The sequence below is a fragment of the Bolinopsis microptera genome, chromosome 5 (assembly GCF_026151205.1).
Source record: "Bolinopsis microptera isolate Bmic1 chromosome 5, MBARI_Bmic_1.0, whole genome shotgun sequence".
Lineage (NCBI taxonomy): Eukaryota > Metazoa > Ctenophora > Tentaculata > Lobata > Bolinopsidae > Bolinopsis > Bolinopsis microptera.
The window spans coordinates 22,995,678-23,017,337 of record NC_087076.1 but is presented as its reverse complement, the minus strand read 5'-3'; the positions used below and the strand labels follow the sequence as shown (position 1 = coordinate 23,017,337).

The window sequence follows — 21,660 nt, the reverse complement described above, 5'->3', positions numbered from 1 at the left end:
CTGCCACATTCTAATTCCCTAATATTTAAAACAGTTGCAAGACAATTCATGCAAACAATTGCAATACATTATGATACTTGTGTTAAATATTATAGTCCGACGAATGTTTATTTACCACAGAATATTTAGTTTTAGATTTTGATTATATTTGATGTAATGGGTCCAAGTAATTGCGGACATAGTTTATTATGTGATTACCGTGTTTGGGTGCCCATCATGTTTTACAGTGGGGGCAATATTTTCGAACGGTTCTATTTTATGTTCATTTATTGCTGTACTCTGTAAAATTTGAAAAGTATTTGATAAAAAAAAGTTGACCATCATAGACTTAGAGATACCGATTTATTATAAACTGGTGACTGAGACATACAGTATATCAATAACATATTCAAATTGTAAAGAAATCGTTGATGATATATACTGATGACTAATTTGACTATTAAGACAAAGTTACGCAACAAAATCATCCAATCATCAAAGGAGAACTTAACAAAACTTCACCGTCTTACAGATGCAGTGCAGTAAAGCGAATAGTGCAAACTGAAAAAGAAAAGCTTTGATCTACTTAGGAGTTAGGATCTTTGTTGAACGTGTCGGAACAAGAACGGTAGTTTCACATCTGGTGCGCGTGTTGCCATGACAACAGGTGCACAGTGAGTCCACACCCGCGTCTTAAAACTACACAGTTTGTAGGATTGTGTAACTTATAGCCTCGTCAGCAAGGAAACTTCAATTAGAATTTGGAACACAATATGGCATTATACTTTGTTGAGGCGGGTTTATTCCTGCATTATATAACGAACACTGTTCGTTACTGTTCGTTACGAACAGTCATTGAAAGAGTACCTCTGTAGTATAATACTAGTCTGTAGTATGATTCACTTAATTGTTTAATTTTATTAGGTAAGTTTAAATATATGCGTGCCCCGTTTATTATAAAGCAATATTACTTGGTTGAATATTTTAATTTCACGTGGTAAAAAATACAATGAAAACTCTCAGACACGTAGCCATGAGGTTAATATTCTGTTATGATAGAATACATTTTATTAAAGAAAATACCGTTTCAAAGATTTCAAAAGGGTTTAATTTCTCTTGATCTTTCTGAATTTATAAAGATCCTGAATACGGTGGTTACCTACCAGAGCAGAGCCAATCTTCCACAACCTGGGCATCATCCCCAGCATGATGGGAGGTAACTCCAGTACCACCTTGACAACCTTTACCAACAGTTACCAGGGCAACCTATCAGTTACCAACAGTTACCAGGGCAACCTATCAGTTACCAACAGTAACCAACAGTTACCACCACAGCTACAAAACCTATAGTTTTTAACAACTAACAACTTAGTAAAGGCACGTGTGCAGGCAAACAGAGAAGTGGATTATATGGTGTGCAGACTGCAGTTCTAAATTGAATTACAATTTACACAGCTAATACACTGAGGCACGCCTTCCTGACAAATGCAGTAAATGAGCTGTTTGCACGAGTGACTGGCTGCTAGTTGTCATGGCAACTCGCTGCGCTCAATATTCCGGCTACCACAGTAGTGCTGGTGACGTATGTTATATGGTGGTGTTAATTGGGCAGTGTGCAATCTGGTGCTAAAGTGTGCAATCTGGTGCTGCACTGTGACTTGGCTAACTGCCAGCGACAAATTTGCCGGTACATCTGCTTTAGAAGATTGATACACCCAACAGTTTATCTTACTGTAACTGTTACAATCTTGGATGAGAAACGCTGTATACTTAATAGTCAACATTGGAAATCGGAGCTTTCATGGCTCGGCTGAGCTCAAATTCTGTAACGGTTGTCGAGTTAAACTTTTTAAGTGGGTAAAAATTAAAATATATGTTAAAAATACTCACATCTCTTAGAGAGTCAACGGACTTAGTATCAGCCAGACTGTAGTTACTCTCAGCGGCGACGTGGTTACCAAGGTTACCAAGCCCCGGCTTAATCCCCGGTTCAGTCAGCTCGATAGCCGGGATTCTCAACCTTCTAAACAGTTTATCACTACTACCCTCCCTCTGTAACATCGGGTCGCTGGGAGAACCCTCGCCCACCACCTCGTTTAGATATGGTTCTGACTTAAAGGCAGTAGGTGGGGTGTATTCTAACTCGTTCTGTTTAAAAACGCCCGGAGGAGTGAACGGTTCCTCGAGAGGAGGGGAGAACACATTCTGATCTGGAGCGTATTGGTCCTCCAGGAATGAGGGTGAAAATATCCCACTTTCATCCGACCGGTCAGTCTGATCCCGTTTCCTCTCAAGTCGACTGTTAGCTGCGGCTATGCTGATGGAAACAGGTTTAGATATAGCACGTGTTGGGGTCCCAGCCGCGCTGTTGTCAGGGGTTACCGTGATCACGGAGCTAGTGTCGTTAGGGACCGGGTTTATAAGTGGAGTACTACAGATGATGTGGTTAAAGGATACTTCTGTCTCGCTCACGTCGCTGGACGGAGTTGATTTGCTCCGTTTTGAGAGAGGTTTTTTGAAAAGCTTGCGGAGTGAGCTGGATTTGAATTTGGGCGATTTGGCTGATCTTTTCACTTTCAAGTCTGGAGTTTTTTCTGGATCTGCTAGTTCGGATTCGGAGGATTTCATTGAATCTATGTCAGCTGATTTAAGGGAACTTTTGTCGGATGTTTTGTCCTTACGGGATATAAATGGGGAGGCGGAAGGAGTCTTCATTTTCCGGAACATTTTGAAGGATCTCTTGTCCCGGTCATTTGGGTGGAGAGACATTGTGGCTGAGGAAGTAAAATGTATTATAGACAAAACATGGAATTCGAGAATGTACTACCCCGCTCCTATGCGGCGAAGATATCGCGTAAGATATAACTAAATAATTTACACAATACGGTGCCCATGTCTGAGCGGCTCCCCTCAAACAACTTTCTCTCCTTATTAAAACAAATCATTTCCCTAAATTGGAGATGCAGCAACACAGAATCTCAAAAAGAGACACCTACAATAAAATGTTTAAAGACACAATAGAGCGAATACTGTTAAAGGCAGCAGACGCTTTAAGTGATAATAAATTTAGCGCCCACAGTACGACAACAAAATCATCTACAGGACTAACTGGCAGATAACACGCAACGTGGGCAATAATAACAAAAAGTAACTTTCAGCACCTTGCTACCCCTATTATTGGCAGCTTTATCACATTGGAACATGCTCTCTTGATAGCTGGGAGAGAAATCACGCCTATAACCCACGCACCGCGTCACCATGGTAAACCACGCGCCACCATGGTGACAGTTCAAAGCGCAATCTAACCAAGCACTAAACCAGACAAGGGAGAGAAGGTCACAAGCCCACTAAAAGACTGACACAAATTGTTGCGCGGCTGAGAGTTGCCGTGACAACCAGCAGTGACAAGATGCCCAAAACTACAAGATCTGGCACAAGTGGGCTACCAAATGTGTCCGTGCGCACTTTAAGGGGTTACTAACAATACGGACACACTAAATTCCCGGGGGAAAGAGGACGGAAATACTCGGAGAAACAGTGCGGGAGTGGATTCTACAACACTTGTGGAGAGATTTACAGAATAAGCAGAGTATTGAACACAGAGTTGCCAGATACAATACTCATACATAAGCAAATCTAGCAGGGAGGGTCAAGAGATACGACGACGCAGAATGCAGATAATATATATAACACAAAGACAAAGAAAAATATTAGAAGCCACGAGAGATTGACGTATATTGGAGGGTGCGACGTAAAACAGAGAATAGGAGGGATGAGTGGGAGGGATAGCTGGCGTGTGGGAGGGGTGACGGTATCAGAGGGGGGTGGAGGGGTGTAACCATGACAACCAGTAGTGGTGTAACCATGACAACCAGTAGGGGTGTAACCATGACAACCAGTAGGGGTGTAACCATGACAACCAGTAGTAACCATGACAACCAGTAGTAACCATGACAACCAGTAGGGGTGTAACCATGACAACCATGCCAGTAGTAACCATGACAACCAGTAGTAACCATGACAACCAGTAGGGGTGTAACCATGACAACCAGTAGTAACCATGACAACCAGTAGTAACCATGACAACCAGTAGGGGTGTAACCATGACAACCAATAGTAACCATGACTCCCCCAGTAGGAGTGTAACCATGACTCCCCCAGTAGGAGTGTAACCATGACAACCAGTAGTAACCATGACTCCCCCAGTAGGGGTGTAACCATGACAACCAGTAGTAACCATGACTCCCCCAGTAGGGGTGTAACCATGACAACCAGTAGTAACCATGACTCCCCCAGTGAGGGAGGAACACAAGCGTCACCCCTTCTCGTACCATGGTAACGCCTCCCCGCATCATCGCCCAAACCAGCTCAGATTTAGGAGGGATTACAAGCACCCAGTCGGCTAAGGCATAATCGGTTCTTGAAACAATGCTGCACGAACAGGCATAATACTGTCTGGGACCTTTTTTGCAGGTCACTAGCAGAGATTGTTATGAGATAATAAAGCAAGATGTTGCACAAACTGTGTTTAGTGTTACATTTGGGCAAGAAAGGAAAACACAATATGAGGCTTGGATTCTTCGGAAAACTTCATCATGAGAGCCTGTAAAACATGTGAGACAATCACTCTGTGTAAAACTTTTACAAACTATTGCACAATATAAGAGCGCTCTTACGTGGCCTGACTTAAAACGGTGCACAGCTTAGCCTTAACTTCGTAACAAGTATGACATACTGGAGCTAACGCAAACGTTCGTATGAAAACATTCGTCAAAATGGTTGCTGCTAAATTTCAGCTCACGGTGTAGTTCAGAAACAGTTTAGAAAGCACTAATACTGGAGCAGGTGGGAAGGCAATTAACCTGTCAGACACTATGTAACACATTATACAACACACATGTGTAACACATTGTGTAACACATTATGTAACACATTATGTAACACATTGTGTAACACACTATGTAACACATTATGTAACACATTATGTAACACACTATGTAACACACTATGTAACACAGTATGTAACACATTGTGTAACACATTATGTAACACATTATGGAACACATTATGTAACACATTGTGTAACACATTATGTAACACATTGTGTAACACATTATACAACACACATGTGTAACACATTGTGTAACACATTATACAACACATTATACCGAGGATTCGATCCTCTAAAATCAGATCAATCACATCATATAACCATAACACAAATATTCGCGCAACAAATGGAAAATAATCGCAGTTCATTCTTGATACAAATCATCAAGATTAGTATTCTCTCGCTCTAAGTGAATATTAAAATGCCATTCTTTTGTACTTTTCATTCGGTGTGTGAATCTTTCAATATAGAACGGCCAGGCATTACAACAAATTCAAATAAAAAACAAATCCTCGCCTTTCTGAATACAAACCAACAGGATTAGTACAACAACGATTCTAGCCGCGAGGAGAATGTTAAAATGCCATTCTTTTGTACCTACCATTAAGAGTGAGAACACGTGCCAATCGCTTGATGGTACGTGCCTCTCATCAGAATTTGACACTTTTCAGGAGAGTGAAATATTGCGGACTTGTCGGAAAATTATAATATTTCACATAGAGATTTACATCCAGACAGACTGAAACAAACGACTGAGATTAATTGAACAACTGCAAACAACTGGGCCGGCGGGTTTCACAAAAATAATTAACCACACACGAAGATTTCATTTACAAATTTTATTAAAAAGAATGTGGCTCACATGAAGCATCAGGAAGAAAGGAAGCACACAAGCATGTACACGTCAGAGAGGAGGGAGAGAGAGAGAGAGAGGGCATTTTTCAGAATTTGGCCGCCAAATTTTTTTAAAGGCCTAACTCAAAATTTTAATACAAAACTTAAGGTCATGAGGCGATTCTACGTTGATTCTGAAAATTTCAGGAAAAAATATTGATACCCTATTGAGTTCTATTGTTTTGAGCGAAGTCACTTTTGCAAATATCGCGAACTGAGATATGGGCGATTTTATACATTTTTTGCGATTATTTGAACACAGAATCTACAGTTAGGTAGATATTGAGCTGATAATCATAGAGAATGTGTAGTTTAGGCTTACCTTTCATATAAAGTTAGTTTCATTCAAAAATATTGATATTTGACTAATTTATGGGCCAAAATCGATCAAATTTAGTGCGTATGCCCAAATATGGGCATATAGTTTTTAGCTCATAACTCAGTCATTTTTTGTCCAATCTTGATGAAACTTCATATACGAGTTCAGGGGACCACTAGCTACAAGTAAAGCACATAAAATCTGGGTTTTGGGCATGTTCAGGCTATTTGGCTAAATTGGGCCTGATTTGGACCAAATATGGGCGTGGCTGCCCCGTGGGCACCGTTTGGCGGTTGGGGTCCGGGACCCCCTCAAAAGTTCGGTCACCGGTCCTAGTTTGTTGGTCAACTGCTATCTCGAAACCAAGTTTCACAAAAAAATCAGGGTGAACCCCCAGCCTTAAGGTGACCTGCTGGCGCACAAATACAAGTTAGTAACATTCGGAGCAACAGAGAGAGGAGAACGTTTTTAAGATAGGGGTATAAATGAGAAGCTCTTCTGATAGGGATTGTTGTTGAAATTGTTGGAACGGCCACAATCTGCCTGCATTTGCAGAGAATACTGGCATTTCAACCACAATACTTGGAAGCAAATCTGTGAGTCGGCAGCAATTACTATTTAGCAGCCATTAGATAGCAACTTATTACTACTACTAGTAGTACTAGTACTACTTACTACTACTACTGCTACTTGCAGCTAAGTACAGCTGTCGGCATTTCCTGATTTTAGTGGTAACTAATGTTGCTTAAGTGACCCGTTCTACTAATAACTTACTAATAACTTACTAATAACTTACTAATAACTTGCTAATAACTTACTATGTACTACTAAGTTAATATCGCAGGAATAGAACATTTGTTACAAACACAACTATAACCTAAAGGCTTGGGAAACCGTTTCAAGACGGTATCAAGTTACAAAAACACGTTCTGCCATGTAATGGACACAGAAGTCAGAACAATGAACATGGTAAATATATATACAGACAAAACAAGAAGGATGAATGACTGAGCTAACTAAAAAACGACACATCTACTTCTAGTTTATACTACCTGACCACTGACCAGCATGCCCAGTGCCTACACTCGACTCCAATTATGAATATGATCTTTCTCAACAAAACCGCTCTTATACACAATTCTGACTCACAACAGGTAAAAATGCTGATGTTAATTCCAGAACAAAAGCAGCGAGCCGGGGGTAATTATACAGAACAAAGCTCAGTCTGGACTGCTGGGCAAACCCAGTGAGACGGGCTGAAGAAACTGATGTTGAATGTAAGGGAGAAAAAGTGGCTACTTTCTTTATGCTAAGTACTGGTTATTCTATCTGAGACTTGAATGACGGAATGTGGAAATGCACTGTGTATTGTACTGAATATTCCAAACAGTGAACTCATACCTTCTTACTGTGTATGGTACAGAGAGTACTGCTTTACAACTATAATAAGTGTATACTAATTTATTGAATATTTCAAACTGAAAACAAGAGTTCAGGAGACATGATCCATCACTACAACATTAAGCTAATTTCTACACTTAACTTATGTCTAGATCACCAAATGGAAATTATTCAAGCGAAATGGAATACACTGAACTTGTCTACTCAACTAGCAGCGAATATTCTCCAATGATCCAAAGTTAAGTACTCAAACAATACATCCTCAGGGCAACGGACACTGCTCCAGGGTGACCACCTCTCAAAGCGCATGATTTAAATTTAGAGATTTAAATTTAGAACGGTTACACGGGTAAATGTGCGTTGCTTTGTTAGTTACCCCTAGTTACCCCTAGTTACCCAGGACCCCAGCTCTCACTACTTGACTCCTAGTTATACACAATGAACGGTGTAGTGATGGAGTGGTTAACTATATATTGTACAATGTACCCACTATACATCACAGTACACATGGCCACTCTAACTGGAGCTAGACAATCAGGTACAGACGCTGGGTTTAATAGGGTTTAGTGGGGGTACCAACTCTTTATTGTAGAAACAAAAACATGCGGGTAACCATGGTAACAAGACGGGTAACCATGGTAACAAGACCATGAGGTGAGTAAGCAACTAGTGACAAGTCGTCTATAACAAGTGAGAGCTCAATTAATTAGCTGGAGATCAAAACTAGCTACGCGTAAGTACACTACGGGTAAGTACACTACGGGTAAGTACACTACGCGTAAGTACACTACGGGTAAGTACACTACGCGTAAGTACACTACGCGTAAGTACACTACGGGTAAGTACACTACGCGTAAGTACACTACGCGTAAGTACACTACGCGTAAGTACACTACGCGTAAGTACACTACGCGTAAGTACACTACGCGTAAGTACACTACGGGTAAGTACACTACGGGTAAGTACACTACGGGTAAGTACACTACGCGTAAGTACACTACGCGTAAGTACACTACGGGTAAGTACACTACGCGTAAGTACACTACGCGTAAGTACACTACGCGTAAGTACACTACGCGTAAGTACACTACGCGTAAGTACACTACGCGTAAGTACACTACGCGTAAGTACACTACGCGTAAGTACACTACGCGTAAGTACACTACGCGTAAGTACACTACGCGTAAGTACACTACGCGTAAGTACACTACGCGTAAGTACACTACGCGTAAGTACACTACGCGTAAGTACACTACGCGTAAGTACACTACGCGTAAGTACACTACGCGTAAGTACACTACGCGTAAGTACACTACGGGTAAGTACACTGCAACACAGCTGTGCAACATTTAAAGAGAGACTCGGCAACAAGTTCTGCGGCATTTAGAGAGAGACCCGGCAACACATTCTGCGGCGAATAAAGAGAGGTAAATAGTTACAATTCCCCATAATTCGGGAACTTCGTGAGCTAAAAAACAACACACAAGAAATAAAGCTAGCGATGGTAATTATAAGAAATATGAAGACAAGAGACGGCAGAAAGCTGACATCATGCTCTCCTACCGTAATATTTAACCTGCACTATTTAGTAGTGGTTACTCGTCGGGGAGATGAGAGAGTTGTAGAGTTATAGTGGGTTTGGTAACCCACGAGACCTCATCGGAGTTGTCGTATATTTATCTAGTTGTGCGTCAGTTACTTGTTGCTTTGCAGTGCATGCACGTGGGCACAAGTTGCACGTGGGCTGGGTTTTAGGGACACTTCACAACTTAGACAAAGCGTCTGCTGACCAAGAATGAGTATAATAAATGAAAAATGAATTAAGTATTATAACCGTATTATCATAGTTAAAGAAGATAAGATAAGGATGTGTCTGGTGATATACTACTACTGAGGTCTGTGTGCATTATGTAATCTATCTATTTAACAATTCTACGGCCTACGCACGGTCAATGCTAACTAGGTAACACAGCAAGATAAATCACTGCCTCGTCGAGATTGCTTTCTTTGCACTAACACACAAATTTATTTCCTCAAAAGTACGAGAAGCACATATTTTGGCTGACTGCCACTATTCTGTGCTTGGAGCTTGTGGTTCTCTGCATTCTGGCCTGTAAAAAGGATCGATCAAGGAGGGAGGGTCCGGTGGAAAGCTTTGCAAGGTGCATAAACAGGGTTGCCGGCATTTTTGAGAGTCATTTTTAAGGTTTTTTCACGTCTTTTAAGGCCCCTTTTGACCCATTTTTAAGGTCCAAAACAGTTAAATTCAATGTTTTTTAAGGTCCACAGTGCGAAAGTTTGGACAAACGTAATGCAATAAAGGTGCAAATTAAGGTTTTTCAAGGTTTTCCGATACATAAATTGCAATCATATCTAAAGGGGGAAGGTATAATTTCAGAAAACCCCAATTAGATCTACAACAAGCTAGGTATAATTTCAGAAAAACCCAATTAGATCTACAACAAGCTAGGTATAATTTCAGAAAAACCAAATTAGATCTACACCGAGCTAGGTACAATTTCAGAAAACCCCAATTAGATCTACAACAAGCTAGGTATAATTTCAGAAAAACCCAATTAGATCTACAACAAGCTAGGTATAATTTCAGAAAAACCCAATTAGATCTACACCGAGCTAGGTATAATTTCAGAAAACCCCAATTAGATCTACAACAAGCTAGGTATAATTTCAGAAAAACCCAATTAGATCTACAACAAGCTAGGTATAATTTCAGAAAAACCCAATTAGATCTACACCGAGCTAGGTATAATTTCAGAAAACCCCAATTAGATCTACAACAAGCTAGGTATAATTTCAGAAAAACCCAATTAGATCTACAACAAGCTAGGTATAATTTTAGAAAAACCCAATTAGATCTACAACAAGCTAGGTATAATTTCAGAAAAACCCAATTAGATCTACACCGAGCTAGGTATAATTTCAGAAAAACCCAATTAGATCTACAACAAGCTAAGTATAATTTCAGAAAAACCCAATTAGATCTACACCGAGCTAGGTATAATTTCAGAATATCCAATCAGATCTACACCAAGCTAGGTATAATTTCAGAAAATCTTATCAGGTCTACACAGAGCTAGGTATAACTTCAGAATATCCAATCTTATTTACATCAAGCTAGGTATAATTTCAGAAAATTTTACTAATCCGGAAAATCCATTTAGACCTACAACAAGCTAGGTATAATTTCAGAAAAACCCAATTAGATCTACACCGAGCTAGGTATAATTTCAGAAAACCCCAATTAGATCTACAACAAGCTAGGTATAATTTCAGAAAAACCCAATTAGATCTACACCGAGCTAGGTATAATTTCAGAACATCCAATCAGATCTACACCGAGCTAGTTATAATTTTAGAAAATCTTATGAGGTCTACACAGAGCTAGGTATAATTTCAGAATATCCAATCAGATCTACACCGAGCCTGGTATAATTTCAAAAAATTTTACTAATCCGGAAAATCCATTTAGATCTAACATCAAGCTAGGTATAATTTAGGTATGGAACCTTAAAAAACCTTAAAAACCCGAAAATTTGCCCGTTTTTCACGTCTTTTTTAAGGTTTTTTGCCCAAAATTGCCGTTTTTAAGGTTTTTAAGGTTTTTAAAGGTTTTTAAGGTCCCCCGGCAACCCTGTGCATAAAGAACTGGGCGAAATTAATACTACGATTAGCATTATTATTGAGCTTTCAATTTTGCAAATTGCACCAGGGATTTCATTTACCATGCTCATTGCTCTGGCAGCGTAATTAATGTGCTTTGCAGATTCGTGCATAAAACCGATATTTTAAATAAATTTACCGAGTACAAGGAAAGTATTCGGCGGAAAATAAGAGAGCAATGCTGATTTGACAGCGTACTAAACTGCGGTATCAAACATCTTTGACTCTACAAAATATTACAACTTCAGAAATCTTAAAGTTTTATATTAGAGTTGCACAGTTCAACAGTTCAACGTGTCTCAACACTATCTGTATTAACTTGTAAGCTAAATAAAGCGTACTGCAGTGCCAGCACAGTGTTTTTGACGTATTATTTACTTGGCTCGGGCTAACTACTCGGTCTAAAACCTTTTGGTGGAGATTTAGAATTTTAACAGAGACAATCCTCTAGAACGGTACTGATTGAGCGGTGTGAATACTGTGCTCTGATTGGTTAGTTTGTGTCACGTGGTGTGACGTGGTGTGCTCTGATTGGCTGCATCACTCTCGTGTTTATCATACGTTCACAAAATGGGCTCCTGATAAGCAAAACATGCCGGGCACGATATAGTACGTATTTACAAATGAGATTGAAATCTCGAGCGATAGAATGTGTTGTAAAGGGTTTTGTAATAACGTGGTTATATTGGATTATTGTCGATACAGTATCAAGACACTACTCACTGCAGCTCACGTGACTACTCACTGTCTGGTCACATGATGTACACGTGACGTACACGTGACGTACACGTGACGTACACGTGATGTACACGTGACGTAAGTAGTAGTTGCTGGAGCTCATTACTTTCTGGATAAACGATCTTGAAAGCTTGCTTAAACAGTAACGAATTAACCTTGATCAATCTATACAATTACTTTAATTCACTCGAACAGTGGTCGTAGCAAATGTGAGATTGATTAATATTAACTAATCGGATTGCAAATTCGACCATTCTAAGGTGAGAACTCAGGTCATGTGTGTTGTTCCCATAAAATCAACAGTACGGTGTTAAGAATGTGGGCCTCCAGTTACTGCACATGGTGCTAAGATCCAAGCTCATGGCCCTAATTGGAGCATTCATGTGACTGGATGAGAAACTTAGTTAAAATAATAGGGATCATTACCACCTTCTCCGTCCAGTGTCGGATTTTCGGCAGAAATGTTTATACCACTAATACTAGTGTTTTCCCTTTTTGAGGACAAAATCACAAGATTTGGTGGATATAATAACGTCATGTAACATCATGTCGAGACAGCGCAATGTATTTTAAACGTTTGAACAGCAAACCATCGGTCATGTAGTCCATAAAGGAAATCTTCAAAGACCTCCCTCTCAACCCAGCAGTTTAAGCTTTGATACTTTCACCAATACTGTTTAACAGATAATTTAAGAGGTCCTGATGCGGTATTTGTCAAAGGGAAAGCTTTTGATCACTCCCTCCCGATAAAAACCGTTAAGCTGCCACAATATCTACTAAACGTTAAGTAGCCACAATATCTACTAAACGTTAAGTAGCCACAATATCTACTAAACGTTAAGTAGCCACAATATCTACTAAACGTTAAGTAGCCACAATATCTACTAAACGTTAAGTAGCCACAATATCTACTAAACGTTAAGTAGCCGTATGTGACAATATCTACTAAACGTTAAGTAGCCGTATGTGACAATATCTACTAAACGTTAAGTAACCGTATGTGACAATTGACATGACAAACGTTTAAATGTTCGTCATATCAAATACAATATATATTATATACCACATACAGCTATTTAACAATAGTAGCACATACCGTTCAACATGGTGGCCGCAAAAACAGATCGAATATGTGATACAATAATACTCAGCTCTGCACTGGGGTGCAGTGCTAGTTGCTGTGATAATTGATGTGTAATGGTACACTGTACAGCGAGGCCCACAATTCATTAACAGATTGGGATTGCATGGCTCAGTACCTAAATAAAAGTCGGGTACAATGTACTCTAATAACGATCACCGTTGTTATGAAATATTGCTCTGTCAAAGGTGGCCAGATTAATTCAAGTCCTCCAACCCCTAACACTATAGCTAGAGCTCCTATTTTCAAATTAAAGTAACAGTTGAAATTTCCCAGCTATGTTATTTAAAGTCAAAACTCATTGCGTTTCACAGTTTACCATGGTCACCCTCAACAATCACCTTTAACATCGTAAACATTGAGGTCGTGTTGTTATCGATTTCAAATAAATTGGCAATAATCCAAACTTGGTTAGACGTAACCCATGCACATGACTCCGTTCATTTTCATAGGAAATATATGGATATTTCCTGCAATTTCGTTTCCGGTTGTTTACTGATTCTCCGGATAACGACAATTATCAAATAACTTAGATTTACATTAGCCGGAAGGTTCTAATAGCGGCAGTCGACTATGCTTAAAAATAAGGCAGCCAAATCTATAATAAGTCTTATTGACGCTTGGATACTCTCCAGTAGGTTAAAGTAGTAGGAATTGAAGTTTTACAGTAAAATAGTGGTTGGTTTTGTGCCAACTGATTTTACGCTTCCGGAGTTTACCATTTACACTTCCCGGCCCGCATCTAAACTTGATTTCGAGAAAAATCCAGACGTGATCGCGCTGATGTTTATAGAAAAACGCTTTCGCGCGTGACGCAAAGTTGCAGCGCGCGCGAAACCAAAATCTGACCACCTGATAGACCACAGCGAGCTCTCCTCAATAATAACCCTTACTTCGAGGAGAGAAAGACTCCGAAATAAGGACAAATTACAGTCGCTGAGGCAGGTGTTACATGTGACGTCAAACACAAATCAGTGCAATAATTCGAGTAGTACCTTTTTCTTCTCCGAACCGCGACAAATTCTTTCACGGTCCGCAATTCTATGAATAATTTAGTTACGACCTAGCGATATATCATAAAATTGTCACCAGTCAGAGATTATAGCATTATTAAACCCGATCGATTCATAAAGTTGGACATTTTATTCATGAACAGTATTATTTACTCTGGCTCATAGGAAGGGTTTCGGCTGTTTGAATGGTATATATAATGTACACCATTTCTCCGCGTAACTGTAGTAATGATTTCTACTTTGTCTCACCTTGGATTGGTTGAGGCACAGTGTGGAAACCTTATATCGTAGTTGTAGCGAGAGTAATTGTTTTACAAGTACAGAGGATTAGGTTGGCGGTTGCAGTTAGCAGTGGAGTGCAACTGTTTTGAAATATGATACTGTCCTCTGTGTGATGTCTCTGAAAACCTATAACCAATTACAACAAAACCGTGAAATGTTACCGCATGTTCGCTCTCTAGGGAGCATGTTGTAGAAAATAAAACCAGAAAGTGGGAGATTGAATGAGGGAAATATAGGGTGGTATATTTGTCTGTCTTAACAATGCTCGCTAAGTGAAACTAGAGCCGTACTCTTACATAGTATGCTTACGTATTACAACTGTAGTTCTGTGAGATACAATGATAATCACTCTCAGAGCATGCCTCCACCGACCTCTAACTCATAGTTTCCTGGATAAAGGCAGTTCTTCGTCAGAGCAACACTTCCTGGGTTATATACCTCTCGAGAAAGTGAACCTTCAAATATCTTCTTTTGTTGGCATAATACTGTATCATACATAAAATGAGATATATTTACTCTATAGAAAGGAGTTCTCAGTATTACTTATATTATATTATTATATGTGAGCTTACAGAGATTATAAGAGAGGTGAGCTTTCCACGAATCTGAATACAGTTCGAGATAAAACATTTGCTAGAGAGAGGTCCTAAATAAAATACATTATCTTAATCATATAATGTTAATACACTATAATAATAAACAACCACTAATATTTATGGAACTATTTTCACGAACCTTCTTTAACACTGAAAACTGAAAATTTCTGAAATCCGTCCATAGGACGGCTTCAAAGTGGCATTTTACATTTTAGCTTGAAAATCATTTTCATAATACTATAATAAATGGCGCTCCAAATATGAGATAATCATTTGGTATCGAAGTGACATTCGTATTAGAGAGTAAATAGCTGAATAAAGGTAGGGGTGAGCGTGAAGAAAACAAAATACAGTTGACCACATTAAGGGTTATTTTAAGTGGTCTTAAATTAAAAAGATTCTGCTATTATTTTCCTCCACGCGAGGCTGATTTCACAGTAAAATGTCTGTATTCCTGTACCTACATCACACTTTTAGTTACACTAATGTTTAAAAGTTTCTGATTTGTTTGGAGAACATTTTTATAGATTTCATACGTTTTCTTTTCTCACATATTTGGATATGTCCCAAAGTTACGTCAGAAAACTACGATAATTCATTACTATAATTAATTGTACTATGTATGGTATGATGAATACTTCATTAATTTATAATAATAGCTGTTCACGTTTAACACCTAGTATAGTTTGTCACAGTGTTGAAATTACCCAAATTACTGACAGTTACAGTTGAGTATATATTATATACATAATATATAATATATAATATATGGGTAGTTGTATTAAACAGTAAACACGGTAATATATATTATAATACATAATATATGGGTAGTTGTATTAAACAGTAAACACGGTAATATATATTATAATACATAATATATGGGTAGTTGTATTAAACAGTAAACACGGTAATATATATTATAATATATACGATATGGGTAGTTGTATTAAACAGTAAACACGGTAATATATATATTATAATACATAATATATGGGTAGTTGTATTAAACACGGTAATGAGAGTACCATCACTATTTGTGTGGATAAACTGTTAAAAGTCGCACGTTTATTAGAATTATTTATTATTAAACAATAGTTGGCATTCTTCTCGGTGACTTCATCTGCTTATTTGCTACAGAATAAGCCTAAAGCCAAAACATGAAAGCAAAAGAAAACTTCCCATATTAATTTAATGCACCGCCAAACTGAACAGACAACAAAAATGTTGAAGATTTAACCAAAAGCATCACAAAATAAGCACAATAAAAGCACAATAAAAGCACAATAAAAGCACAATAAAAGCACAATAAAAGCAAGGTTGCACTGATGACTGAGTAACTTTGCTCCTATATAACAAGACTAGTGACTACACACAGGTTCACACATGAGAGAAGATGCAACTGTACAATGACCGGAACTGAAAGCTGCCGACAGTAGAAATAGATCAACTTCTTCTGGAGACAAAAACTTCGGACATTCCAAGAGTCAGGTGTGATATCACGTGATATACTCGTGAGTATCACGTGATCTTTAGAGTCAACTTGTTACAACAGTTTACAACTGTTGAGTTAACGTATTCTTGCACTTGGTAGTAAATAATCAATATTCATGGTAGAGTAGACGTATTTGCAGTGTCCATCTGAGTAGCCCGTACTTTTCAAAGACCTCACTCTAATTTGCAGTATACCACATAGAATAAGCTGGATCAGTATCAATAACTAGTGTCTTTCTCAAGATACAACACATGTGGATAACCACGTGACATAACCATGTTGTGATGTGTTATGAATATTCAGATATCAGCTTTACAAATATTAGTAATTCAGCTCTTGTAGTTAATGAATAGTACACAGTGCACCAAAACAGTAACACCTAGCTACACCTAGACGTAACACCTAGTAACACCTAGTAACACCTAGCTACACCTAGTAACACCTAGTAACACCTAGTAACACCTAGTAACACCTAGCTACACCTAGTAACACCTAGCTACACCTAGTAACACCTGGCTACACCTGGCTACACCTAGTAACACCTAGCTACACCTAGTAACACCTAGTACACAGTGTTACTGTTCCAGGGTACACACACAAAGCAAACCTCTCAGCAGGACACCTAATTAGCAACTAATTAGCAATCAATTACCACCCAATGTTCGTACCCGGGGTAAATAGTAAACATGTGTGTGTATAATTGTGTATGACGTCTTGTTTTACTTAACGGCGTCGTTTAAAAAGTTAAATTATCTATAGTGCTTTAACAATTTGTCAATTATCCACAGTCAACATCTTAATTAATCACTTAATAAGTTAGATTATGTACATTTTCTGCGCTTAATTACACGCCTAATCTCCTCCTTACAACCCCCTTATCTACTATACTACTACTTTTACAAATTAATTACACCACTAACCCCCCCCCCCCCCCCCCGCCGGCCCTTCGCTATGTCATCAAACTCTGCGGAGCTGTCAAAATACTCCTCTTCCACCTAATTGTCAATCACTGAGGCATACCAAGGTATAGTGTATTATAGTGTATTATAGTGTATTATAGTGTATTATAGTGTATTATAGTGTATTATAGTGTATTATAGTGTATTATAGTGTATTATAGTGTATTATAGTGTATTATAGTGTATTATAGTGTATTATACCCAGGCATACCCGGGCATACCAAGGCATACCCAGGCATGCCCTCATACAATTCACTATACGCCTGGGTACTACACGGGGTACACTAGTACAGCGTACTATAATACTAGTAGTACACTATAAAACAATGCTCAACTGAGCAAAGAAGAAGTTATACAGGTAGTAGTAGTACAATATACCATATGTTGTACAAGTAGTCACAATATACACGTTACTGTATAGTGACACTGTTTGTTCAGGTAATTTTAACACCCTCTGATGCTAATGTTATTAGTGAAATAGCGCTGAATACACATGCAACTAGTGCTGAATACACGTGTAACTAGCGCTGAATACACGTGTAACTAGCGCTGAATACACGTGTAACTAGCGCTGAATACACGTGTAACTAGCGCTGAATACACGTGTAACTAGCGCTGAATACACGTGTAACTAGCGCTGAATACACGTGTAACTAGCGCTGAATACACGTGTAACTAGCGCTGAATACACGTGTAACTAGCGCTGAATACACGTGTAACTGTGTAACTAGCGCTGAATACACGTGTAACTAGCGCTGAATACACGTGTAACTGTGTAACTAGCGCTGAATACACGTGTAACTAGCGCTGAATACAGCATATTGTAAGTAATCTGGTGGATTCGTGTAGTATTATCTCATGATTTGATAGTTCTTTCATTCAAATTTCTGATTGTTTCTGAATAGACAGCTATTTATTTCCATTAGAATCTGTCTTCACTGAGTCTATTCAGAAACAATCAGAAATTTAAATGAAAGAAATATTGTACTAGTAGTAATATGCTGACTGGAGCATGTAGTATAACTAAACAACTTGTTATTATTATAATAATATGCACCGCGATATGTCACATTACTACTACTGTAGTTAACATGTACTACTAGGAGATTGTATACTTGAGGTATTGTACAACACTCAAATTAGTACATGCTCACTGCTCACAGTGCGTGACTTGCTCAAAGGGCGTGAGATGCTAATTTGTTCCTATAATGTAGCGGCATTGTTCTCAAGCATTGTTCTGAGATTTCAAGCATTGTTCTGGGTTTTCAAGCGAATCACACAAAAGTTGCAGAGTTAGAAATGCGGTATTATAATATTGATAAGATAATATACATATTATAAACAAACGTGACATGGAGACTGGGGAATGCAATGAAAGCAGTTTTGTCGAGTAAATGCGAGATCTTCATCACAAAGTGTACAAAAATTACATAATTGTCGCTTTTGTTTTGGTTTTTAAGACATGTCTAGAACTAACAACTAGTAAGACCCCATATGCTAACACTGCCGAAGAAATCAAAAGTATCAAAAGTATGTAAGGTGTTACCATAATTACTGACGTTAAGTTTTTAAGCTTTATTCACTCCTCATGATGTTATTACAATATCCACTGTGATCTGTGTGATGCTATTTAAATAATATTCAAAGCTTCAAATAAATTTAATCATTCAATATTTCAAAAAGGCAACCATGTTTTGATTTTTGAGAGGAAGTGTTTCCTTTCTGAACAAAATGTGTGGGATTCCTTAGAGGAAATGTCCCAGTGACGTAGGTAAACGTCACAGTGACGTCACAGTCTATTCCAGAACTACTCAAATAAAACTTAGTACGCTCATTACCAAGGTAAGTAGAGTTATTCATAGTGCCCACTGGGAAGTAGGAGTAAATATATTCTATTTCTATACAATTGAGTTTAAAATATTGTGTGTTAGAGTTGAGTCCGGACGGATTAGTTATTACACGGTATTGAGGTATCACTTTATTAAGTAGGCAATCAAGACAAAGCTACTTGTCTATGTTACTGAAGGAAGTTGGGACAAACTCTAAAGAGGAACTGTGAACCCTGATGCGGGACAGGGATATATGGAGGGGTTATCTGGCGTAGATCGGACTTAGTTCCGACATAGTAGTAAGTAGTAGTTAATTAAGTAGGCGATCAAACAGTTCCGCTTATTTTAAACCAGACACATCAAATCAATGTAAGATAAACATTTGGAATTTTTGCGTACAAATTGTCACAACATCTTGTTTGAGTGACGACCACAATATAGTGTAAAGAGTAGTTTAAAACATCGACATCCTAGCTAGTCACATTGTTTTTGTAGATAATTTCACAACAGAAAAATAAACATAAACCAGGATCTACAATATTTGAGGCGAACATAAAGAACGAAAGGAGCAGTTACCAGAGATACAAATGGAAAGTGTACAGTAACAAGTGATTAAAACAACTCCAATCACGCACTAGAATCGCTTAATTAGGAATTGTTTTTTGTATGTTAAAAGTTTGTGCATGCTATCTCGTATTGTTATCAAGCAAATCGGTAAAATGCTTTGTGAGTCGTTTTTAATGTTATTTGAAGGGTTAGATGGCATTAATCGTTATGTCATTGATATCCTGCACTGGGTCTCATTATTTAGTAAGGAAAACAAAAGATTTAATTGTGAGTTTTCTGGAATTAGAGCGAATAATTTAACTGAAAATTGTTTAAAACATTGTACTGTTCAAAGCATTTTTGGCTTTGTTTAATTTTTGCCATAACGACTTACAAAACTGCTTCATCTCCAATTACATACATCTCCTGAGGTACATGTGTGTCGAAAACATTATATTTAAGTTAAGTTATATATCATATCATCATATTAGTATGTCATATAATATAAGTTTGAGGACCTTGGCCTTTGTTGTTAGCTTTTGTTGTTCAACTAATAAATGCCTCGTAATGCGTCACCATGGCAACGCCCTCATGCACTATTCATAGCCCTCTTTTCATTCCCCCTCCTTCAAAACATCGAGCCTACCTAAAACAAATTGTCCATCTATGGTCAAACTACCATCTATTAGAGTGACTTGTAGGCTGTGTCTCACTGAGCTGCGATCTGAGCTCACTCCCAGAGAGTATGATCATCTGGTTGAGATTGTGGGGATGGTGGGCTTACAGGGACAAAAGGAAATTGCGGCATGTACGGAATCGCGATTTTTCCCATTATTTGCGACAAATTTTAAGTATAGTTTAATGTATAGTCTGTTAAAATTCGCGGTATCGCGATTTTTGGCCAAAATAATCGCGAAATCCTTTTGTCCCATTGGGCTTAGGAAATGGAATTTAACTGAGGTGAACAAGAGAAAATGTATACAGTGGCGAGATAAGCTCTTGTCTGATACTTACTTAGATTAAACCCTGCTTATTAAAAGTTAAATCTTAGTAGGGGTGTTATTAATTAACTTACATTTATTATCGTTACAAGACAAATTACCCATGCTTATGAGAAGTAAATAACGTCAAAATCACAATAATATCATTTTTTAAACCATTCAGATCTGATATTTGATATCTTGTAATGTCAACGATACGAACATATCGTGTTATTAAAGTGAAGGAAATATGTATATAAGTAAAGAAAATTTTAATATAACCATTAATAATAATTATAACGCATTAATTATCAAATTACACCAAATATGATTAGAAATATACGTATAAATACCACAATTTATTTTTGGAATTTGATTAATAATCGTCAGAGACAACAAATTATGACGATAAAGCGTTTAGAGATGTCTACAAAATGAACGGTTGAAGACATCCATTAATAGTTAAGTTTTTGGGACTCGGATGATGTAATCTTCCAGATTAACCTTCACATCTAATCAGGACGGGAATATTTATAACAGTAATCAAAATATTTCTTCCAACGACATCCAGATATTTGTTTCATTGATTGAACGACTCATTTTTGTCGGTGAAACTCAAAAGAAATGTAAAATGTAAAGAAGAGCTCCCCCACTGAGCGTGTGTAGCAGACTAAGAACCTTGATAACATTCCAAAACAATACGTCTGATAAACAATCGTAAACTGTTCACAATCACATAAGAAAGGAGGATATTTCAGCAGATAGGGAGAATTGGAGGCCAACTGTACACCTGATACGTCAAACCAAACCATTACGTCAAAAATACGTAAAGGATACGTTTTCCTCAGAAATAAAGCTTTAAAATTAGTAATCACAACACCAAGCTGATAAGCTGTAGAGCTGGGTGTTTTGTAAGATA

General features: G+C 38.1%; 1 protein-coding gene across 11 annotated transcripts in view; it reads right to left on the bottom strand.

The window, feature by feature from the left end:
• The window catches only part of LOC134814998 (multiple C2 and transmembrane domain-containing protein 1-like), a 61,950-nt gene that overhangs the window by 31,206 nt on the left and 9,084 nt on the right, over window positions 1-21,660 (bottom strand). For 5 of the 11 annotated variants that reach the window (XM_063823411.1, XM_063823413.1, XM_063823418.1 and 2 more), the window contains exon 1: window positions 1,870-2,755. The exons of the other annotated variants lie outside the window; for them this stretch is intronic. The gene's annotated coding sequence lies outside the window, so the exon portion shown is untranslated. Of the gene's footprint in view, window positions 1-1,869; window positions 2,756-21,660 lie in introns of those variants that run through there. 11 annotated transcript variants of the gene reach the window in all.